This window comes from Phacochoerus africanus, chromosome 8 (genome assembly GCF_016906955.1).
Source record: "Phacochoerus africanus isolate WHEZ1 chromosome 8, ROS_Pafr_v1, whole genome shotgun sequence".
NCBI lineage: Eukaryota > Metazoa > Chordata > Mammalia > Artiodactyla > Suidae > Phacochoerus > Phacochoerus africanus.
The window spans coordinates 28,007,559-28,032,874 of record NC_062551.1 but is presented as its reverse complement, the minus strand read 5'-3'; the positions used below and the strand labels follow the sequence as shown (position 1 = coordinate 28,032,874).

The window sequence follows — 25,316 nt, the reverse complement described above, 5'->3', positions numbered from 1 at the left end:
TCCTTTTTCCCTTTAAAAATTACATAAGGATGGAGTTCCCGTCGTGGCGCAGTGGTTAACGAATCCGACTAGGAACCATGAGGTTGCGGGTTCGGTCCCTGCCCTTGCTCAGTGGGTTAACGATCCGGCGTTGCCGTGAGCTGTGGTGTAGGTCACAGACTTGACTGGGATCCCGAGTCGCTGTGGCTCTGGCGTAGGCTGGCGGCTACAGCTCCGATTCAACCCCTAGCCTGGGAACCTCCATATGCCGTGGGAACGGCCCAAGAAATAGCAAAAAAAGACAAAAAAAACCCCCAAAAACTTACATAAGGAGTTCCCTCCTGGCTCAGTGGTTGACAAACCTGACTAGGATCCACGAGGATGTGGGTTTGATCCCTGGCCTCGCTCAGTGGGGAAGGATCCAGCACTGCTGTGAGCTGTGGTGTAGGTCATAGGCATGGCTCAGATCCTGCACTGCTGTGGCCAGCAGCTGTAGCTCCAATTCGACCCCAGCCTGAGAACTTCCATATGCCAAGAGTGTGGCCCTAAAAAACCAAAAAAAAAAAAAAACAAATTATATAATATAGTCAATAGGAGAAAATGCAGATAAGCAAGAAAATAAAATTATCACAGAAATATGATGATTTATATCCACAGTCCCTCTACCTTTACTCTCAATGAGAGATCACACTGTGCATACTATGTGATAATCTGCTTTCTTCATTCAGTGTCTCAAATCTCTCTCCATTTCAACATATTTCTATATATAATAAAATGGTGGCATGACATTCTATTACAGCTGTCCCTCAGTATCTGCAGTATATTGGTTCCAGGACCCACTTCCCTACCCTGGCCAGACACCCAAATCCATGGATACTCAAGTCCTTTATATAAAATGGCACAGTATAGTTGTTCCTCTTTATTGCAGTTGGCTAAATCTGCAGATACAGAGGACTGTCTGTATGCAGATGTATCCTAATTTAATTAGTCCCCTATTGTTGAATATTGTTACTCCCAAATCTTGATAATTCTGAGGCAAAAAACTGGTTGCATTATAAAACTAGAGAGAACCAGGAAAAGTCAGCCCAAGCCTAACTACCCTTATACTACTAGTTTATTTTGTTTTGACTAGTGGTTTTTTTTTTAATTGAAGTATAGTAAATTTACAATGTTAGTTTCAAGTGTACAACAAAGTGACTCAGTTTACACACACACCCACTCTTTTTTGGGTTCTTCTCCTTTATAGGTTATTATAAGATACTGAGCTACACAGTAGATCCTTGTTGGTTATCTATTTTATACATAGTATTCTGTATATGTTAATCCCAAACTCCTAATTTATACCCCCACTTCCCCTTTGGTAACCATAAGTTTGCTTTCTAATTTTGACTATATTTTTTTAAGAAGCTGTTGAACATCACTCCCAACTTGGGATTTGATCCTGTTACTTATTCACTCGTCTACTGCTCAAAAGACTTTTTTTTCTTTTTGGCTGCACCTGAGGCATATGGAAGTTCCCAGGCCAGGGATCAAAACTGAGCTGCAGCCGTGGCAATGCCAAATCCTTAACCCACTGTACCAGGCCAGGGATGGAACCCATGCCTCTGGAGCAACTTGAGGTGCTACAGTTGGATCTTCAGCCAATTGTGGCTTAGCAGGAACTCCTTGACTAATGCTGTGATGTGTACTGATTTAATCTTTTTCCTAGGCATTCATTCTTTCAAACAAGTACTTCTAAGCTCTTGCTATATGCCAGGTTACTGTTTGCATTTTTCTTTGCTTTTCTTCCATAAAAATTTTTTGTATCATATTTTATTATTTTCTTCCAGTTTTATTTAGATATAATTGACACATAACACTGTTCAAGGTGTACAGCATAATGATGTGACCTATATCACGAAATATTTACCAAAGTTTAGTGAACATCCATCATTTCACATAGATACAAAATTAAATAGAAAACATTTTTTTCATGTGATGAGAACTCTTAGGATTTACTGTTAACTTTCATATATAATATACAGCAATGTCTTATTATATTTATCAAGTTGCACATTATATGCCCAGTACATAATTTTATAATTAGAACTTTGTACCTTTTGACTGCCTTCATCCAATTCCCTGCCTACCCGATCCCCTAATCATGTACTAGATTAAAAAACAAACAAAACAAAACAAAAACTACTCATAAGCATTCTGCAGGTTAACAGGTTTTTTTGGGGGGGGTCTTTTTAGGGCCGCACTTGCAGCATATGGAGGTTCCCAGGCTAGGGGTCGAATTGGAGCTGTTGTTGCTGGCCTACACCAGAGCCACAGCAACACCAAATCCAAGCCTCATCTGCAACCTACACCACAGCTCACGGCAATGCCGGATTCTTAACCCACTGAGCAAGGCCAGGGATAGAACCTGAAACCTCATGGTTGCTAGTCGGATTTGTTTCCACTGCACCATGACAGGAACTCTCCAACCATATTTTTTTTTTATGTAGTGGTTGAACATCGCTACCAATGTGGGATTTAATTCAGTTTACTTATTCATTTGTCTACTTCTCAACAGATTTTCTGATTAATTTCCTGATAAATCCCACTTAAATTTATTTTTGTATTGTCAAGTGGTCATCACTATTCAACTTAATGCAAAAAATATATACAACAACCATTACTGAAGTCTAAAGATCATCACTTTACCTCAACACAGCACATTATATTTAGTCATAAACATACAGTTGACCCTAGGGGTACCAATCCTCCACACAACTTAAAATCCAAGTATAATTTACAGTCAGCCCTCCATATACACCACACCCTCACCAGGGGATTTAACCAGTGGATTGTGTAGTATCATAGTATTTACTCTGAAAAAAAAAAAAAATCTGCATATAAGTGGACCAAAGAGTTCAAGCCCACATTGTTCAAGGGTCAACAGTATCTATCAACTCTATCTATTTCCCCTTAATAATACTTCATTTAGCTGATATAAGCCTCTAATGAGGTAGATATATCATTTTACAGTTGAGGAAAGGAAGGCACATGGAAGTTACCCTTCATGAATTTGCCCAAGGCCATAGAGCTATTAAGCTGCAGCTAAGCCTTGGTGCCCTAGTAAGATTACAATCAAATTTTAAGCTTCTTTTGCATTTCCAGATAAACCTAGATCAGAGTCTCTCCTCCAGGAAGCCTTCCCAACATCTTTCACTAACTCGTGTAACATCTCTCCCCACAACCTGAACACACTTTTATCAGAGTACCAAAAACAATTATCTAAAGATCTCTTAGCTGATTCAACGCCTAACCAGGGCACTTCCATATGCTGTACATATGGCCCTTAAAAAAAAAAAAAAAAAAAAAAACCTTTTGCCCTGTATTATACTTAAAACCCTTAGGAAAAGGATCCTTTCTTTCTTTTTGTTTTTAAGGGCCACACCTGCAGCATATGGAAGTTCCCAGGCTAGGGGTCAAGATGGAGCTGGAGCTGCCAACCACAGACACAGCAATGCCAGATCTGAGCCATGCCTGTGACCTACACCACAGCTCATGGCAACACCGGATCCCTAACCCACTGAGAGCAAGGCCAGGGATCAAATCCTCGACCTCATGGATACTAGTTGGGTTCTTTACCGATGAGCCACAACAGGAACTCCTCTTACTCATTTTGAAATCCCCAGTACCTAATGGCAGCACCTGGCACAAAGGAGAAAGGCCAGTGTTCAAAGTATGCAACAAGCACATTACAAGTTGTTCAATAAAATACTGCCAATATTTAGAGCACATCTAAATACCCAGGTTGATCCAATCACATTTCAGATAGTCGTATTTCAATGTATCTAGAACCAATTAGGTTCAAATATAAAACCTATATTCAAAGAGCATGCATTACCAATATAGAAAATGTATTTCTTAAGCGCCATTTACCTTAAGAGTAATACTCTAGTAATAATACTTAGAAACTGTGAAACATACAAAACAGTTAAGAACAGATGCTTCTGAATAATTATCTTAGGAGTCACAAGGTCCACAGCTTAGGATTTAGCCATTTTATTGACTTGGACTACTAAACTTTAATTGGGGGGGGGGCGGTGGTAATAAAAATCAGTATAAATTGTTAGCTATGCTTGAGTTAATGTGATGTTTTCAAAATTGTTTTACGGAATTTAGTTTTTGACTTGATTTTTGTTTCCTCTTTCCTTTTAAATTATAATTTTTATAATTATACAATGGTCTTGATGACTTGGTTTGGTCACCAAGAACTGCCTACCAATATGAGCTCCTATTTATGTTGGGCATGTGTAGGAACATGCACACAAGCAAACAAGCTCCATTGAATACTACAGGGGAGAGGGAGTTTCCTTCATGGCTCAGCGGTTAACGAACGTGACTAGAATCCACAAGGGTGTGGGTTTGATCCCTGGCCTTGCTCAGCGGGTTAAGGATCTGGCATAGCTGTGAGATGCGGGGTAGGTCGAAGATGAGGCTTCGACCTAACACTGCTGTGGCTGTGGCGTAGGCTACCAGCTATAGCTCTGATTCGACCGCTAGCCTGGGAACTTCCATGTGCCGCACATGCGGCCCTAAAAAGCCAAAAAAAAAAAAGAAAATTACAGGCAACAAAGTAAGGAGATGGGTGACAGAGTGATAGAGCTGTTATACAGTTGAAAAGTGAAAAGTACTGTTTCTCAAATGTTTTCAGTATAGTACCCATATAAACAAGGTTTCCCACTCCCAGGCACTCATGATGTCCCATTCTGTTGAAGATCTATGTTATCTTAGACAATCATAAAGAATTCACATTCTGCTCCTTATATATTTGTTTTAATGTAAAAAAAAAATGTAAAATTACCAGTTAAATTACTTAAATCACCATCACCCTCTCAATGAGCACAAGTGAAGCTCCAAGAAGATGGGTCATATTTATCTTGTGGCTTCAAGTACCCCAGAATCATACACTTTGTACTCTAAGGGTATTCATATCCCAGTTTGAGATCCAGGATCTACACAATTCAACTACCCATAACACTTAAAAGTGACCAAAATGTTCTTACAATTTCATTCCCTAAACTCTTAAGGCTAATTTTCCCAATGGCTTATCAAATCAGTGTTCTTTTTTCAGCAGCTCATTAGTATGCACTGTGTCAACACTAAAAGAACCTGCAGGGCACAAATTATTTCTGCAGTGACAAAATACTAGCACATAGATCTTGTCCTCATCTATGGCAGTACCAAGCTGCCCATCTGGAAAATAGATTTGTTTAATGAATCAATTTTTGGAAAACAGATTGAAGAGTAGAACTTTCACTCCTGTTCCCTTCCTCCTCTCTATTTGCTGCAGGCATAGCTTTAAGAAAAATCTTAGTCTTCACTTAGATGATTCATTCATGTAAATTTATTTAATCTCAGCATTTATAACTCTTGCCTCTACACTCCTTTCACCATTACACAAGTACAATTAAACTATTTTCACATTTTCTAGAGAATAAGAAAGATGTTCTTTCCGGTATCTTGAAGAGATAACTTTCACACTTATCTATTTTGTAGTTTGAGATCCTGAAGCCTCGTAGAGGCCTGTTTCAAGTTCCCTATACTGTTCATTACATTCCACAGCAAAAATTGTAGGCTAAAATAAATTTTCTTTTTTTTGTCTTTTTTTGTTGTTGTTGTTGTTGTTGCTATTTCTTGGGCCACTCCCGCGGCATATGGAGGTTCCCAGGCTAGGGGTTGAATCGGAGCTGTAGCCACCGGCCTACGCCAGAGCCACAGCAACTCGGGATCCGAGCCGCGTCTGCAACCTACACCACAGCTCACGGCAACGCCGGATCATTAACCCACTGAGCAAGGGCAGGGACCGAACCCGCAACCTCATGGTTCCTAGTCGGATTCGTTAACCACTGCGCCACAACGGGAACTCCCTGGCTAAAGTAAATTTTAAGTGATCCTTTCAAATGTTTTAAAAACATTATTTACAGGGTGGGGGGATGCGCTGGGGGTGTGGGATGAAAATACTATGAAACTGGATTGTCATCATTGTGCAACTATAAACGTAATAAATTCATTAATTAAAAATAAATAAAAAATAATTTATAATGATCATAACACTCTGATGGAAACAAATATCAGCTAGATTAAATTAAGACGTGTGTGCGTATGTTTGGGGCCGCACTCGCGGCATATGGAGGTTCCCAGGCTAGGGGTCGAATCGGAGCTACAGCTGCTGGCCTACACCACAGCCACACCAGATCTGAGCCGAGACTGCAACCTACACCATGGCTCACGGCAATGCTGGATCCTTAACCCACTGAGCGAGGCCAGGGATCAAACCTACAACCTCACAGTTCCCAGTTGGATTAGTTTCCACTGAGCCACAACGGGAACTCCAGTTAAGACAATTTTTATCTAAGATACCAGCTTCCCCAAAAATAGGATTTCACCTGTTCCTCATCAAAATTATAAACTGCCCTTCAAACTGAGCTTTTGAAGTCATTTGCCAAGAGTCAAAATACATCTCAAGGTTTTAAAAGAAAAGCAGCCACCATATCCTGGAGTCTTTCTATGTACATACTCAGAGTAGTACTTATTGCTTTACATACATTCTCATCAATTCTAAGATTATCCTCCTGAATTAGTATTATTCTCTCACAAATAAGCACTATAGAAATAGAAAGGTTAGGTAACTTGCCCAGCATCACCCAGCTAGTAAATGGCAGTGCATGCAGTTTCTTTCTTTGGTTTTGGCTGAGCGTGTAGCAGGCAGAAGTTCTGGAGCCAGGTATCAAACCCACACCACAGCAGTGAAAATGCTGGATCTTTAACCCACTGAGCCACCTGGGAACTCCCATGCAGTGTTTCAAATGGAGTACTTCCTGAATATAAAGCTTGAATGCCTTCAATAACTATCTTGCATCTCCCATACACAAGTATGATCCAGCAAATCTTCCAACCCCAGGAAGGTTTAATTACTCCTATTTTTAAGACCAAGAAATAGAGGGAGCTCCCACTGTGGCACAGTGGGTTAAGAATCTGATTACAGAAGCTCAGGTTGCTGCAGAGGGTTCAAATCCTTAACAACAGGTTAAAGCATTCGCCCACAGCCGCAGCCTGGATTCAATCCCTGGCCCAGAAACTTCCACATGCCATGGGTGCTACCATTAAAAAAAAAAAAAAAAAAAGGGAGGGGGCCCCAAGAAATAAAAGTAGTATTTACCTCTCCGTGGTTGCAAAGTCAGTTTGAGGAGGGAAAACAGAACTCAGTTCTCAATCCCCTGGTCAGCAATCTGTCCACTACTGCATCTTGTTCTTTGGCCCCAGGTCTGCTACCATTCTAAAAGAGAAGCCCAAATCATTTTATGAACACTAACTACACACAAATATAAACATGAAAAGCAAAATGAGAGCAAGATGAAGACTGATAAAATTAGGAAAGAAACAATATACCTGCTCAAGCCTCATGTTAATAATTAAGCCATCCTGTAAATGTCTAAGTCAATGATAAAATATTCACACATTTTTAGACATTAGCTAAATATATAAAGAACTCAAGATTTGTGATTATTGGGAGTTCCCATTGTGGCTCAGTGGTTAACGAACCCCACTAGTATCCATGAGGACTCGGGTTTGATCCCTGGCCTCGCTCAGTGGGTTAAGGATCCAGCATTGCTATCAACTGTGTCGTAGGTCACAGACGTGGCTCGAATCCCACGTTGCTGTGGCTGTAGCACAGGCTGGCAGCTGCAGCTCTGATTTGATCCCTAGCCTGGGAACCTCCATATGCCGCCAGTGCAGTCCTAAAAAAATTAAAAAAACCCCAAAAAACTAACAACAAAAAAAATCAAGCCCATGCTGTAAATGTCTATTAATACAATGATAAAATATTCCCATATTTTTAGACATTTGCTAAATACACAAACAACTCAAGACTTGTGATTATTGGGAGTTCCCATTATGGCTCAGTGGAAACGAATCTGACTAGTAAACATCGGGACGCAGGTTCCAATCCTTGCCTCACCCAGTGGCTTAAGGATCCAGTGTTGCCATGAGCTGTAGTGTAGGGTGCAGATACGGCTCGGATCTGGCATTGCTGTGGCTGTGGTGGGTTGGCAGCTGCAGCTCGGATTTGAACCCTAGCCTGGGAACCTCCATATGCCGCCCATGCGGCCCTCAAAAGACCAAAAAAAAAAAAAAAAAAAGATTTGTGATTATTAAAATAGTATCCCATTAAGATCCTGCAACCAAATAATGGCACATGTATACATATTTAAACTACCAAAAAATTAATTCTTATAGATGCAATAATGGTCCTTTAACAGTTTATCTCCTATCTTCAGCAAACAGTGATTCACTGATTAAGTTACTCTAAACCACAAGAGTCCAAAGATAACTATGGGAGAGCCTTCACTGACTTAAGAAAATCCCAGAAGCACAGCAATGAAATATCTTTTTTAGAGAAATACCGCAAGCATCTTAAGGTCAATTTTCTCTCTAAAATACAAATAAATGAATCATCAAGCTTCAGGCAGTGGTACAGTGGAACTTACCTCCATGGCAGGGGATAGGGGAAAGAAACTCCCAGATGAAATGAAAGAGCAAGAGTTTCTAAATAATTTGGCATATGAGATACAGCTAAGAGGGAAGCCATGTCATAATTAACTAAAGTCCACAAAACTAGGCTGATATAATACTTTATCAGATAAAGCTCAAAAAATGTCTTCTTGGAGTTCCCATGGTGGCCCAGTGGTTAATGAACCCGACTAGCACCCATGAGGACTCGGGTCTGATCCCTGAACTCGCTCAGTGGGTTAAGGATCCAGTGTTGCTGTGAGCTGAGGTGTAGGTTGCAGACACAGCTCAGATCCCGCACTGCTGTGACTGTGGCATAGGTCAGCAGTCACAGCTTTGATTCCACCCCTAGCCTGGAAACTTCCATATGCCACAGGTGCGGCCCTAAAAAGCAAAAAAGAAAAAAACAAGTATCTTCTCTGTTGAAAAGGCAATTTATAATAGCATAGAGAATTAGTGAATTTAGTCCAAGCAACACTTTTGTATTGGAGATGATATATTGTCACTAACATGGCTCAAAAGGAATGTCCCTGAAAACTGAAGGGTGACTAAAAATAAGATCAAAAGTGGAAAAATGCACAAAGGTACTGCCAGGTAAGATCTGAAGATAGCAACTAGAGAAAATCTGGGGATGTTAAAAAACAAAAAGAAAACATACATATATATACATATGTGCGCACGCACACACACACACACATATATGGTATGCCGAATCCACACATTCAATTGTGAACCATGGTCTTCAAAGTTATATATTATTTGCCATTATTCCTTGTAAACCTTTATGTTCCTAATCAAACTATTAAATTATGACAAATTTTACCTATTTGAAGAGGTACCTAATTTTTGGCAAAAAAGCCCGAAGTCACCTGAAACAAGATAGGTAAATAAGGTAAGACAGATGGTCAACTAGGTTTCTGGTTTAAAAGAAACTAAACAGTGCCTACAAAGTAAATAATGTGAAGTAAATTTGATGCCGGCAACATCCCTGCAGCAATAAACCAGCCTCTAGAAGTGCATTCTGCCAGCAGGCACCACTCTGCAAGGCTCTGCTACAGGTCCTCCTCAGGGCCCTAGGAAGCCGTGGCTTCTGTCACGCCCAAGGAACTCCCCTAGCCACCCAGAAGTCCTTGGTGGGTGCCTTCATTTTCATGTGTTGTTTAAAGCAAAATTCTAAATTCTAATGCATATTAAAATTCTAATTAAAATCCTAATGCATATTAAGGATAACTTTTACAGCTCCTAAACTTTAAGTTGGTTGAATGGATCTCTCAAGATAACTTTTACAACTACTTTTTTTTTGCTTTGCTTTTTATTTTTTAGGGTCACACCCATGGCATATAGAGGTTCCCAAGCTAGGGGTCTAATGGGAGTTGTAGCTGCTGGCCTATGCCACAGCCACAGCCACTTGGGATCCAAGCAACAGCTCACAGCAACATCAGATCCTTAACCCACTGACCAAGGCCAAGGATTGAACCTGCAACCTCATGGTTCCTAGTCAGATTCGTTAACCACTGAGTCATGACGGGAACTCTCCCTCCATTTATTTTCTGTAAATTTAGTTTTCCAATAAAAACAAAGTACAGACCTTGGCATTTAGGAAATCTCAAAGGATAGCAACTCTGTGGACAAGATCTACAGCATTAAAAAACAGAAATGATCTGTAAAACCAAAAAGCTGGTGACTATATATATGGTACAAATCAATTAAGAAATAAAATATCATCTATGGAGCACAATGCTAACTTGGGAAAATAAGATTTCCTCCTAACTCAACTGCAGACTTTAATCTGTGCGGAGCTTATTTTAATAAGTAAAACATGCCACTTGCCACCCACAATTTCAAAAAGAAAGTAAAACTGAAAAGTACAAGAATGCCAAAAATTATACAAATGGCCTAATATATTAGTCAATTAAACATGATTCTATTCCTAAGCATGACAGTCCAATTGCATTTAGTTACTTAGCACAATTTTATTGTGGAGAAGGAACATAATGTTGAAAAGACTCCCCAGTTGAGGCATCTGGTGCAAAATTCTACAGATTGAGATTACACACAGTAGACCAATCAATTTTGCTTTATTAGCACCAGGCTGTTTTAATTTCGTCATAAACTTAATATAGCTTCCCTGCCCCCTCAAAAGTTAATTAATACTTTCCTCTTTCTAAAGCTACCCAAGTTGATACATCAACTGCTGCACCACAGTGTATTAAGGTACCAGAATATGAGGAAAAAGAAAAGACTGATAATTCAACAAGCAGCTTTTTAACGACGCAAGAAGACTTAAGGACAGAGTGAATTTAACACACATGCCCTGTTTAGCCTCTTTTGCCCCCTAAAGGGGTTTAAAATTTTAACTTTCCCAGCTGATCTAAACTCAAAGAAAGCATGAAGCCTATACACATGTGAATGTTTACTTATTGCTGAACTCAGGGCTACAGGAAGGAAGTCAGCTACTAAAGAGTAGTTACATTAAGCGTAGATATTTATAAACCAACTGCAACTACTGACCCAGGATTCAATTACAACATCAACCCTCATATTTCAGCATATGGGCAAATTACCAGTGGAGTCAAGAATAAATTCATTCTGCCCTACTGGCGCTTTAGATCAGGTTGCACAATCCCGGGGCAGAACTGCCTTCGCCTAGCCCTAAAGCATCAGGTACTAAGAACTGCACGAAGTCAGCGTCAGAATGTTTTAAATTTTAAAGCAAGAGGAAAACCCAAGAGTAGCCTGAACCAATTTAGCCAGCCCATAAACCCGAATTGACGAATTAGTCACGTCACTTGAGAATGAAATTAAGTTTTGATCCCTTTGAGATCTTAGCGCAGTCAGGCTGCTATCACTGCAAGAGGAATCTGACCCTGGCTCGAGAAAAACTACTTGTCGAACTCGTGCCCTTTCAGCCCACCATGGGGGGGCCGCGCCAGTCGGGTCGGGCGAAGAGCTAGTTTGGGGGCGCAGCCGGGCCAGGCGGGGGCGGCGAGCGCGCGTCCCCCCGCCCGCTCCGGCGGCGTCGAGGCGCGAGCAGCTCAGCCAGCCTTGCAGAGGGAGCTCTCGGCAGCTCTGGGGTCCCTCTGCTCGCAGCCGCAGCAGCGCCGCCTGCGCCACTCGGTGGAGACGGAGACCAGCGGCGGCGACGTGCGGACTGGGAGCGACCGCCGAGCAGCCAGGCGGCGGAGGACACTCGCAAGGCGCGGGTAAGTGCCAGGGACCAGGTGGGCTGGAGAATACGCAGCCCAAGAGGCGCTGGCAAGGGCCCGACAACCATACTAAACGGAGACCCGGCTACACGCGCGGTTACTGGGGGCCTGGGCTCTAGAGCGAAGCGGTGCGGAAGCCGGGGAGCGGAGATCGCCTCTCGGCTGGGGCCACCCGACGCGGGAGGGGCGGAGGGCAGAGGGCGGGCCACGGCCGGGAGATCCACCGGGCCAAGAGCCGGCCTCGAGGGCAGAGACAAAGGAAGGAAAATGGAGTCGCCAGCGCGCGGGCCTCTGTAGCCGCCGCCGCCAGAGGCCTAGCGCGTCGTCAAGAGGGAGGCCTAGCGGGCGGGAGGAGTGCGGGGGGTGGGGGGGAGCCGGCCGGGCCGCGGCGGCGACGGGCAATGGCGGCGGCCGCGCCGCAGCAGGGACGGTAGAGGGAGACAAACACCCCCCGGCGGCGGCGCTGGCGCCGGGCTGCAGCCAGCGCCGACCGGAGCGGCCCCATCGTGACACCTAGAGGCGGCCCGCGAAACCTCCTCCACCCGGGGCCCCCTTACCTCCGCGCCACACCCCCCGCAGCGCTCGCTCCGCCGCCGCTCCACCGCTCCGGCCACCCGGCGTCCCTAGCCAGCTCCGCGCACCCGCACGGGCTGCCGCCGCCGCCGCTGCCGCCAAAGAAGCAGCTCCGCGCACGGTTTAATCGCTCCACAGGCTCGGACACAAAATGGCGGCGGCGCGGTGCAGTGCGCCTGCGTCGGCGCTGCCGGGGCCGCGGGTGCTGATAAGGGAAGGGACGGGTTGGGGGGGGGGCCGGCCGGGCGACTAGTGGAGGGCGGGGGAGGAAAGGTGAGGGGAGGGGTTGGCGCAGGGCAGCATGGGAGGCAGCCCCGGGCGCCAACTTTCAAAAGCGGGCGCGATGGCGTCACGGGACGCGCTGCGGGTCGCGTCACGCCGCACGCGCTCTCGACTCGTCCCGCGTGGGCTCTGAGGGCACCCGATGTCCGGGCACCCGCGGGGTGGGGCTTCCTGGGTAGGGGCCGTCGCCTCTGGGCGGTCCAGGAACCCGGTCCTGTTGACCTGGTTCCTTAGCTGCGGTCTCCCGCCCTGAATCTGTAAGGGCGGGGGTGGGAGGGAGGGTGTTTGGAGGAAGCGCGCGCGGGACTAGGCTGTGGGGCTGAGGAGGCTCTTGGGCGGGGCGCGGCCCCAGTCTCCGCCCTAGCCGGTCGGGACCCGCCCTCCGAGAGGAGCGCGGCACTGCTACCCGCCACCCGCTAAGGCCGGGCGGATCCCCTCTCACTCCCAGCTCCTCAGAAACGATCCAACGCCCGCGAGTCACGGCGAGCAGGGCAGTCCTTGCCCAGTGGTTTTGGGGATCTCTCCGCCCTTCAAGAGGGCTCCTAATACGGGGTATCACAGAAGAGGGCTAGGGCTTCTTGGGTGTCCAGGCCACTTCATCCCGGAGAGGCCGACGGAAGGCCAGACTTTATGCTTTAACACGATCCTAGCAGTGTTTTGCCGAAAGCGCTTTTTGTATTTGGCGCGGTGTAAATCTGTGTTTTAAAACGTATATTTCTTATCTTTGCCCGAGAACTATTACGCTCTCTGTGGGCGGAGTCCTTCAGCCCCTCACCATGCGGTCGCCCTCCCACCCTTACTATGCACCTGCGGAGTCTAGCTAGTTGACAATAAAGTTCACTAAAGACCGACTGGAAGATGTTCTGATGGTTCAGGGAGGAGAGCTTTGGTTCCCATAAGGGAATCCAACTCAGGACTATATTCTTACTTCCTTACCTTAGATCTCGGGGAACAAACGGACCCAGCATCTAGGGGACACTTCTCCATTGAGCTGATTGTTCCATTATGAGAATGCTAACCCAATGTTGACAGATCTGGGTTTGTTTTGCTTTGTTTTTTAAAGAAAATCTGGATGTTTGTGTGTGTCTCTGTGTCTGTGCGTGTGCGTGTGTAAAATCTCCAGGTGCTGGCAACTAAGTCAGATGTTTTAAAACTGCATAAGCTGGAGTTGCTGTTGTGGCTCAGGGGTTAACAAACAACTAGGGGTTTGATCCCTGGCCTCACTCAGTGGGTTAAGGATAGGGCATTGCTGTGAGCTGTGGTTTAGGCTGCAGACAAGGCTTGGATCCCTGGCCTCGCTCAGTGGGTTAAGGATAGGGCATTGCTGTGAGCTGTGGTTTAGGCTGCAGACAAGGCTCGGATCCAGCGCTGCTGTGGGCTGTGGTGTAGGCCGGCAGCTACATCTTGCATTTGACCCCTAGCCTGGGAACCTCCATATGGCACTCATGTGGACCTAAAAAGACCAGAAAAAAAAAATGCATAAGTTGATTAAACCACACATTGGGTCACTTTATAAGACCTTTGACTTGGAGGAAAGAGTTCAAAGAAGTTCCAAAGCCAAATTTTAGGCGTTCCAGCATTTAGAGATAGGGTAATTGAGGAGACTGAGGGAAGCAGCCAGGAAGGCAGAAGGAAATCTACACAATGTTGAATTTGGAATACAAGGGCACAGAGGAGGGGAGTGGTCAACTGGGTTTCTGTGCAGCTGAGAGGTATACTTGGGCCAGAAACGTGGCTATATTCGATAGGTCACCTTGGAGGTCACTGGAGATTATCACTTGTGACTTTGGCTTGATTCATGTTGGTAAATCAGAGGTGTGGACCTGACTAGAATGGGTTGAAGAGTGAATGGGATAAGTGAGGAAATAGAGACAGCACATGTAAGCACTGTGAGTGAAGTTTAGCTGTGAAGAGAGCCAAGAAATTCAGGGATAACTATGGAAAGATACAGGATCAAGGGAGGATGAAAAGACGAAAGGGTTCTGGAGCATGTTTTAAAAGACTGAAAAGGGGAGTTCCTGTCGAGGCTCAGTGGTTAACGAACCCGACTAGCATCCATGAGGACGTGGGTTCGATCCCTGACCTCGCTCAGTGGGTTGAGGATCCGCGTTGCCGTGAGCTGTGGTGTAGGTCGAAGATGCGGCTCAGATCCTGCATTGCTGTGGCTGTGGTGTAGGCCGACTGCTATAGTCTGATTGGACCCCTAGCCTGGGAACCTCCATGTGGCACAGGTGTGGCCCCAAAAAGCCAAAAAGCCAAAAAAAAAAAAAGACCAAAGGGTTCTAGAGCATCTTTATTTGCTATTGGAAGTGATACAGGAGAGTGAAGGGCTCGCTTGACTTAAATCAGGATGAGATCCATGGAACAGTATAAGGAAACTGGGCAGACTGACCCCCATAGGAACAGGATGCTTCTACTGTGGTAATTAGGATAACAAAGGTGAAGATGGATGCAAATACAGGGGAGAGAGAAAACAAGCTTGCACTTTTCCTAGTAGGACTGTCTTGGTGAAATCAGTGCCCATTTAAAGTTTGTGATCATGAGTTTAAAGTTAAACCAGTTGGCCCAGTGAGTGGTTTTTCTCTAGCAACATTCAGCTGTTTGGGTACAGACATGAAGAAAAGGGATAATTTGGTTTCTCAGTACCAGGATCCAAGTTTTCTGATTTCTAATCTCAGGTACTTGCTTTATGTGACTATTTTAGAAGTATTTGGAAATTTTCATGGGACTCCTTTTTCTAGAAACTAAGTGATTCCAGTTGTCTCTTATCAACCTGAGGACTGAAGCAGAAAGAAAGAGCAAACTTAGGGAGTTCCCCAGTGGCTCAGTGTGTTAAGGATTTGGCATTGTCACTGCTGTGGCTTGGGTCACTGCTGTGTCCAGGGTTGCATCCCTGGCCTGGGAACTTCTGCATGCCATGAGGGCATGGCCAAAAAGAAAAAGAAAAGAAAGAAAAGATGAACTTAGAGGAATTACAGACACCTCTAGAATATTTGCATTTTTTTTTCACCCTCTACTCCAAACAGCTCCTGTATACTTAGGAACTATGTACTAGAAACAAAACTCACTTGCATTTAAATTCTTAGTTTCTGGAGTTCCCATTGTGGCTCAGGTAATGCAAACCCAATTAGTATCCATAAGGCCGTGGGTTCAGTCTCTGGCCCCACTCATCTGGTTAAGGATCCAGCGTTGCTGTGAACTGGGGTATAGGTCACAGACACAACCCGGATATGATGTTGCTGTGGCTGTGGCATAGGCTGGCAGCTACAGCTCCAATTCAACCCCTAGCCTGGGAACTTCCACATGCCTCAGATGCCCTCCCGCAAAAAAAAAAGAGGCTTTGTAGAGATCCTCAGCCCCTTCCACCATGTGAGGATACAGCACGAAGGCACCAATTATGAACCAGGAAAAGGGCCTTCACCAGAACATGACCATGTTTAAAAAAAAAAAAAAAATGACCATGTTGATGCCTTGACCTTAGATTTCCAGCCTCCAAAACTGTGAGCAGTAAATAGCTGCTGTTTATAAGCCACCCAGTCAGTGGTATTTTGTTATAGCAGTCCTAACGGACTAAGACTACTATATTTATAATATCAACTATAATTACAACTATATGACCTCTGAGACATTAGTTAGAAGCCAGGATTGGGGTCCAGTGAGCCGTAGAGCCTGCACTCTGAAGACAAAGATCCTATGTGCTGGTTTGATACGGCTAAGAAAATGATGAACACTAGGAAGGAACAAAAGAAAACATTTTCTTTTTGTAGGAAATGGTGATATGTCCCCCTTTGTGGAATTAGCCCCAAAGACTAAGGTACAGAAAAGGATAGAATGTTTCAGGCTGGACAGAAACAAACCAAGAAGGAAAAGTAATATGATGAGAGCATGTGGAACAGGTGGAATGATAAAAATAAGGACAGGTTTGTTCCCTGCAGTACTATCCCGGATTATCTCACCAATGAGAACTGGGGTGATTTAAAACCACCCAGTGATTTAGGAAAGGGCTCTTCCCATTGATCGTCTCAGGTTTGCAGTCCACAGGAGTTCAGGGGACAAGGCTGTCAGCTTTCCACATGGCACTGGTGAAGTTACCACTTTCCAAGATCTGGCCCTCAGCTTTGAGGGTGCCTTTCAGCTTCCTTAGGGACTTGTCAGCTTCACAGCAGCTTGATTGATAAGCAGAGTGACATTTTTACTAACTGGGAAGTGGACTGGTGCTCACATGCTAGCAAAAGGCATGTTCTCTCTCCATAGGAGAGCCTCCTGGGAAGCTGTATTACTAGAAAGCTCTGGTGAGCAGTTAATTAGATTAAGATGTAATTTATATGTCAAATGTTTAATAGCACCCTCTCTGGATGCTGGAGTAAGAAGACTGTCCTTACCACTTTGAGAAATACAATTATCATCCTATTTTATAGAGAAGAAATCTGCAGTTGAGTTGTTACCCAGTAATTCACCCAAGATCACACAGCTAATAAGGAATCTTACCTTCTCTATAAAATAGGATGATAATTGTATTTCTCAAAGTGGTAAGGATTGAATGAGAAACTGCAAGTAAAACTTTAGGCATAGTTATAGGCACCAGTAATCATACCAAAAATGTAAACTATTATTATTTTATCTTTCTTTTTCTTTCTTTTTTTTTTTTTTTTTTGGCTGCATCCACGGCATGTGGAAGTTCCTGGGCCAGGAATCCAACCTGTGCAGCAATGCCCAATCTTTAACCCACAAGGGAATTTGCTGTTTCTTTTATTTTTACGCTCCTTGTTGCCTACCCTCACTCCCAAATCCACCTTCTGATGGTCAGTTGATTAGATTCATTAATAGAATTAATAGAATTACTGACCAGACTTTCCTTGGCCTGGAAGAAAAGTGTACTTTGTACTATAGTTCTCAGGAGAACCAAGATCTCCTTTAGTTCTCACTGTTGCCCCCATGTAAAGCTTGCAATAACTTTGATTTAGGTGTTTTTTTCCGGGGGGGGGGGGGCTCATTAAGCAAGAGAATCAACAAATTGAGGAGAAATGTGCTGATTTTCTAAGTTAACAATAAGCAAGACTCTTCCCACCCACTTTGAGGGTAAAACCTAGAGCTACACCTGAATACTCCCATTGCCTCTGTATCTACTGAGGACATGTGTAACATAACCCAATTTAGCAGACGTTTATTGAATACCTGCTGTGTTCGGCTCCCTTTCTAGGCACTAGAGGATACAAAGATGATCCAAGATGTGTTTATCGAGTTTAATGGTCAGAATGGTTAGGGAAAAAAAGCAAAACCAAAAAACAACGCATTGTTATTATTATTATTACTTGCTTTTTAGGGCCACACCTGCAGCATATGGAGTTTCCCAGGCTGCGTTCTAATCAGCTATAGCTGCTGGCCTACGCCACAGCCACGGCAACGCTGGATGCTGAACCCACTGAGCGAAGCCAGGGATCGAACCTCATGGTTCCTAGCCAGATATGTTTCCTCTGCGCCATGATGGGAACTCCTGTTTTGTTTGTTTGTCTTTTTAGGGCTGCACCTGGGGTGTAAGGAAGTTCCTAGGCTAGGGATTGAATTGGATCTGCAGCTGCTGGCCTACACCACAGCAACAACAGGTCTGAGCTGCATCTGTGACCTACACCACAGCTCATGGCAACGCTGGATCCTTAACCCACTGAGCAGGGCCTGGGATCGAACCCACATCCTCATGGATACTAGCCGGATTTGTTAATGATGAGCCACAACAGGAACTCCTTAATGCATTAACTGCTATCATGAGAAGAAATGGATTCATAGATAAAAGAGCAAATCATTCCCTAGGAGTAACTCATTTCACCTGGTTGTTACAGGATGCGAAGGCATTAACAATCAATGCAGAGGCATATAAGGTGAAGAGCCACAATCGAGAGTATGAAAGGGGATGAGGAGTTCTGATAGTGGAGCAGCATAAACGAATCTGACTAGGAACCATGAGGTTGTGGCCTCGCTCAGTGGGTTAAGGATCTGGCATTGCCGTGAGCTGTGGTGTAGCTCGCAGATTCGGCTTGGATCTGGCGTTGCTTTGGCTCTGGCGTAGGCCAGCAGCTATAGCTCCAGCTGGACCCTTAGCCTGCGAACCTCCATATGCTGAGTGTGCAGCCCTAGAAAACGACAAAAAAAAAAGAAAGGGGACAAGAATGTTGGGTCAGCAAGTCATCCCACGCTTTTGAACTAGGATGTAGTGATACTAAATGTTATATTTGGAAAATTTAATGTCAACTGTCAAGGCCAACCACTTTCTCCTAAATTTTTAAAGACCTGCCTTTCTGCATCATCTTTTACCCAGACCACAGGATTTTCCTTATTGATGTCTTTCTTTAGGCCCCTGTAAAAACCCTATGTATTTATTTATTTCCCATGCCTTCGTCCTGCAGAAGCTCCCAGATCAGGGACTGAACCTGTGCCGCAGCAGTGATAACACTGGATCCTTACGATTACTCGACCACCAGGGAACTCCCAAAACTATTTTTTTATCTCTCAGCTCAAACTACTGCTTTTTAAAGTCTAAAGGACTTCGCCTAGGCTTACATGTAATATTTGGGAAGTAGATTGCTTTGTTTTTTTTTGTCTTTTTGCCTTTTCTAGGGCCGCTTCCACGGCATATGAAGGTTCCCAGGCTAGGGGTCTAATTGGAGCCATAGCCACTGGCCTATGCCGGAGCCACAGCAACACCAGATCCAAGCCACTTCTGCAACCTACACCACAGCTCACGGCAATGCCGAATCGTTAACCCACTGAGCAAGGCCAGGGATCGAACCTGCAACCTCATGGTTCCTAGTCGGATTCGTTAACCACTGCGCCACGACGGGAACTCCAAGAAGCAGATTACTTTTGTTCTGTGTGATCTTACCTGCATTTTTCAGATATGCATTGACCATCCTTTAATAATCAATCTCACTCACATTTTTCACTTTGCAAAAACACCTTCATGCTTGCCCTTTCAGTTGGTGTTCACAGTTCTTTTTGAAGAGCGAGCCACAGTTTTATCTTGAACTCTAGAAGTGAAGTGACCTGCTCAGAGTCGTCCAGTAACTTGTTGGCAAAATCATGACGAAGGAGTTCCTCGGTGGCCTAGTGGTTAAGGATCTGTTGTTGTCAGTGCTGTGACTGGGTTCACTGTTATGGTGTGGGTTTGGTCCCTGGCCTGGGAATTTCTGTGGGCTCAGCCAAAAAAAAAAAAAAAAGAAAAAAGCCAAGGTGAGTACTCAAATCTTCCACCTAGTCCCACTCTCTCTCTTCCTGTTCTTTCGCTGGGTGCTCAGGGCTCCTCACTCTGTTAGGTAAGATTTCCATTATTTATAGGAATCTTCTAGATATGATGCTTTAGCTTAGGGGCTGCTTGGGAAAGGAAAGAGAAGGGGGGGGGGTCCATCAGGCAGACTCCGGGCCTCTCTACTCATTCTCTCCCCCTTCTCCAATTTGTTTGGGAGTGGGGGTGTAGTTTCTGCCTCTAATGCAAGTTGGACACTACTGTGTTAACCTAAAGGAAGGACTTTGATGGTGGATTTCAGACACTCGGAAAGCAGCAGAGATTATTTGGAGTCATGCCTTATTAACCTATAAGTAAGCCCTAATAACTGCTCAATGCCTAGGTTTATGCTCAAGGCTAAGTAATACTGGAGAGAAATGATATCCCTAGCCCTCAAGTGCCTTACGTTTTGTCTCATATTAGTCTACAGCCTCTAAACTTGATGAACATTAGTAGGTAGAAGTCAAGGATGGAGAAGCCAGTAAAAGGTATAGACTACCAGTATGAAAGTTACAGAGTGGTCACTGCACATCACTGTAGTCACATGAGATTTCACAGTAAAGCAAGGATGACTCTCAAGCTTTAGCTTCTAGCCTACACCTTTTTTTTTTTTTTTTGCCTTTTGTCTTTTTAGGGCTGCACCCACGGCATATGGAGGTTCCCAGGCTAGGGGTCTAATCAGAGCTGCAGCCACCGGCCTACGCCAAAGCCACAGCAACGCCAGATCCAAGCCTTGTCTGCGACCTACACCACAGCTCATGGCAATGCCGGATCCTTAACCCACGGAGAGAGGCGGGGGATCAAACCCGCAACCTCATGGTTCCTAGTCGGATTCGTTTCTGCTGCACCATGACGGGAACTCCTACATCCTTTTCTTCTTGCCCCGGGTCAACATATCCAGCTTCTTTCTGAACACTGTCTTCTGGATGGCTCCCAGGCCACCCTTATGAGCCTTGTTACTCTCAGTTTGCTTCTCTAGGACTCCCCCTTGTCAGTGAAAGATACCATCATCCATCCACCACAAAGGCCAGAAACCTGGGCTTCATTCTCTCATCTCCCACATCCCATCAATCTCTAAATTGTCCATTCTGCCTTTGGGATATCTCTTCACTCTAATCTCTATCCCCACTGCCTCCAACCTGGCTCAGGCACTATCACTTCTGACCATAGCTTTAGACTCTTCACTGCTTCCTGCCTCCTCCCCCTACACAACTGCACAGCCCAGATGTGATCACATAATTCCCCTGCTTCAAGCCCATGGATGACTCTCCAGTACCCTAGAGGTAATAAATCCCAAACTCTTCAGCCACTCCACAAGCCCCTCTCTAATTGCCACCTTTGGCCTCTGTGGATTCAATTTGCCTCCTCCACTAGTCTGATCTCACTCCTCCCTCCCTATATTGTCCCCAACCTGCCAAGCCACAAGGGGACTCGCCATACTCAAAATGCTTGATTGTGTTAAGTTTTAGAGGTAGTCGTCAAAAGCTATTTGTTGACAACTACTATACATTTGGCCTTGGTTGTTGGAGACAGTAAAGGCAGATGCAGTCTGATTAAATAGAGAATTGACTCTTTAGAGAAGCCCCCATGTTAAAAATACAGATTCCAGAGTTCCCTTTGTAGCTCATCGGTTAGCGAACCCGACTAGGATCCATGAGGGTGCAGGTTCAATCCCTGGCCTCACTCTGTGGGTTGGGGATCAGGAGTTACTGTGAGCTTTGGTGTAGTTGGAAGACATGGCTCGGATCTCACGTGGCTGTGGCTGTGCTGTGGTCCAGCAGCTGTGGCTCCGATTCAAACCCCTAGCCTGGGAACTTCCATATGCTGCAGGTGCGGCCCTAAAAAGCTGGGAAAAAAACAAACAAAAAAACAAAACCCACCAGATTCCCTGATCTCTGAATTTGAATCTCCAGGGAAGTTCTTAGATGAATTTCAGGTTAGGGGAAGACCTAACCTGATTCACATAAGAAATATCCAGAATAGGCAAATCTATAGGATCTGTGGTTACACTAGATTGGTGGTTACCTTGGGGGCTGGGTGATGGGGAAGGGAAGGGGATACAGAGGCCCAGCAATGATACCTAAGGAGTGCGAAGTTTCTTTTGGGGTTGATGAAAACTTTAAAACTGATTGTGGTGATGAACTTTGTAAATATACTAAAAGCCACTAAATTGTACATTTTATTTATTTATTTTTGGCCATATACATGCAGTATGCAGAAGTTCCTGGGCCAGGGATCTTACCTGCGCCACAGCCGTAATACAAGCCATAGCAATGACATCACAAAATCCTTAACCCACTGTGCCACCCAGGAACTCCCAAATTTTACATCTTAAATGGGTGAATTGCATAGTCCATGGACTAAATCTCAATAAAGCCATTTAAAAACAAAACAAGGAGTTCCTCTTGTAGCTCAGTGGGTTAAGAACCCCACAAAGTGTCCAGGAAGATGTAGGTTCAACCCTTGGCCTTGCTTAGTGGGTTAAGCTTAACACAAGCTGCAGTTGATTTATTCATTTTTGGTCTTTTGTCCTTTTAGGGCTGCACCTGCGGCATATTGAGGTTCCCAGGCTAGGGGTCGAATCACAGCTGTAGCTGCTAGCCTACACCACAGCCACAGCAACACCAAATCTGAACTGAATCTGCAACCTACACCACAGCTCACAGCAATACCAGATTCTCAACCCACTGAGCGAGGCCAGGGATCGAACCCTCACCCTCATGGTTCCTAGTCGGATTCGTTTCCGCTGTGTCACTCCATAAGCTACAGTGTAGATGTGGCTCAGATCTGGGCGTTGCTGTGGTTGAGGCATAGGCCATAGCTACAGCTCTGATTCAACCCCTAGCCTGGGAACTTCCATATGCCATAGGTGTGGCTATAAAAGGACAAACAAAACAAAACAAAACAAAAGCTTGGACTAGGCTCTACGGGGAAGGCACCAATCATCTTTCCCAGATTGGGTGGTGCCTATTACCTAGTGGAATAGTCAGCAAGTACTTACAGATGTATTTAATGTATATGCTGGAGGGTACTAAATAAATGAGCAATTGCAATCAGGTGTGATTCCCCTAGTACTACACCCCTGGTGACAGGAGCATAGTGGAAGGGAAGGTTCCTGAAGAAATGTGTGATGTCTAGTTTGAAGCCTATCGGGTGACTCATCAGGCATTACCAAGGCAAGACACAGGGTGGAAGAGTGTACCACAGAGGGGCAAGCAAGCCCTACAGGTGGTTTGGTAAGGTCCAATTTTTTTATTGTGCTTTTTGGTTTTTTGTTGTTTTTTGGCGGGGGGCAATTAATAAAAATATTTGTATTAGAACATTTACACTGAGGGAAGAAAGAGGTATCTGCACCATCAAATGTCGAATGTTGGGGTTCCTACTGTGGTGCAGTTGGTTAAGAATCTGACTGTAGAGGCTCAGGTTCTATCCCCAGCCCAGCACAGTGGGTTAAAGGATCTGGCTCTGCCGCACCTGCAGTTCAGATTCAGTCCCTGGCCCAGGAACTTCCATATGCCATGGGTGCGGCCATTAAAAAAAAAAAAAAAAAAAAGTGGAATGTTGAAGAAATAGTTAAAATAAATAAAGATGCTGAGCGTTGTTGGGGCTGGCTCAGGCACTCACAGAGGTCTCTGCTTATCAGCTCCAGGCTGCAGGGGCCACTGTCTGGCTATACTGGCCTCCTCCCCCACACAGCACAGCTCTGCCTGGGACACAGTCTCTCAGGTGCTGGTACGGCCAGCAAGCTCACTCCCAACTTTCCTGAGAAGTTAGGTGACAAGAGTGAGACTGGAGAGAGGAACACACAAAATTTTTATGAACCACATTGAGGGAGCTGGAATTTTCCCTAAGAGAAACTGTAGCAGTGGGTTTATGCTTTTAGCAATCATATTGCACCTTGGAGAATGGATGGAAGAAGACAGGGAGGGGGGCAGTTCTAGTGTTTAAGTGAGAAGTCAATATATCCTAAAACTTAGTGATGCCCATGAGGATAAAGAGAAGCAGACAGAATTTAGAAATATTTAGGGCATTTAACTGAGAAGATTCTGGATGGTTGGGAGGAGGGGACAGGGGAAAGAGTCTAGGATAAGGCCCAGTTATATGGGTTGAGTACCTGGGCAGTTGGTAACCCCAGGAGCCATGAAGGAGAAACAGGAGATAAGTTTGATTTGGAGCATGCCATTCTAAAGGTGGCCAGTCAGCAGTTGGCTCTGGGGGTCCACTGCTAAGGTGAGAGCTGTGTGAATCCTTGGCACACAGCCTCGGCATACAGATGGAAGCCAGAGCAATGGATAAGGTGGTTCAGGGAGTGCGTTCCAAGAGACAGGAGAAATGGGCCTAGAATGGAAGCCTAGGGAGTGATGTTTGTTGGAGGATGCTTGAGGAGGAGGTAGAGGAGAAAGTTGTAAGGAGATTCAGAGGAGCTAGCTAGAAATGTAGGTGTTAGCACAGCAATTCATCTGCTTATTCAGCTGCTCCATGTCAGCATTTACTGAGGATCCATACACCCTGAGTATCTTCAGAGATAAGTGAGACTTGACCATGGACATCACTCAAACTGACCATCACCCCGTTGCAGCCTTCTGAAACAAGGTCAGTGACAGTCTTATTTTCCAAATGATAGATGGTCTCACTTAGCAGTTTGTATAGGCCTGGGAATCCTTCCCAAGCTCACCCTTCTATGTTACCTATGCCCAGAAGAGCCAGGTCTGGCAGCTAAGCCAAGAGCTTTCTGTCCACATGTGAGGGATAGCCTGAAGAGAGCACTTCAGGGCTGTTGGGGGTTGGGGGAGCATGTCAAACGCCAAGGGTTCAGCAAATTGTACCCGTACGCTAGGCAGAAGCACACAAGGAAGGCACCCCCGCTCTGTGGGTGAGACAAAGAAGCGGCTCCCTTCCCACGTGCCAACCCATCTGCTTCTTTGCCTTTACCAACATGCCTTTTTTTTGTTTTCCTTTCTTCTTTTTTTGGTTCTCTGCAGCTCTGAATACATGGGGAAGAAGAATGAGAGACTGGAGGAATGGTAAGGTTGGAAGAGGGCAAAAGAGAGGAGGGGAGTGAGGGGAGCCTCCAGTGACCACCAACGCAATAAACTATCCTGGACTACCTCTGCCTGGCCCCCTTTTTTTACAGGGCACGCTCCTTAGTTTCCTCTGGGGAGAGCCCTAACAATGGTGGCCAAAGCACTGCTGTGGCCTTGATGGACTTGATTGATGGGACGCTTCTCAGAGTGTCACAGACCTTGGAGGCCTACTTCCTTCTGTCCCCTCACAGAGGCTGGCATAGGTTCCACAGGATAGCTGGGCTCAGGCTTTCCCTGCCCTGGTGCCTTTGACTCCTGATGGTGTCCTCAACCTCCCAGCACCTGAGGCAGTAGACTCTCAATCGTCCAGAGTCGCAGGAGTGAGAGTGAGTGCCTCTCCGAACCCGGGTGACAGCAGGGTAGGAGGCG

The 25,316-nt window shown here is 45.2% G+C and overlaps 1 protein-coding gene and 1 long non-coding RNA gene across 4 annotated transcripts in view; one reads left to right on the top strand and one right to left on the bottom strand.

The window, feature by feature from the left end:
* Positions 1–12,489, bottom strand: part of CTCF (CCCTC-binding factor) — a 64,641-nt gene extending 52,152 nt beyond the window's left edge. Inside the window, exons 1-2 of one of the 3 annotated variants that reach the window (XM_047789869.1) lie at positions 12,290–12,489; positions 7,175–7,291 (exon numbers count right to left, since the gene is read on the bottom strand). The gene's annotated coding sequence lies outside the window, so the exon portion shown is untranslated. Of the gene's footprint in view, positions 1–7,174; positions 7,292–9,349; positions 9,399–12,289 lie in introns of those variants that run through there. The other 2 variants (XM_047789871.1, XM_047789870.1) reach the window with 2 other exon arrangements.
* Positions 11,140–24,970, top strand: LOC125132523 (uncharacterized). The gene is made up of 2 exons (XR_007136265.1): positions 11,140–11,729; positions 24,336–24,970. It is a non-coding gene; the product is annotated as an uncharacterized LOC125132523 (long non-coding RNA).
* The last annotated feature ends 346 nt before the right edge of the window (positions 24,971–25,316 follow it).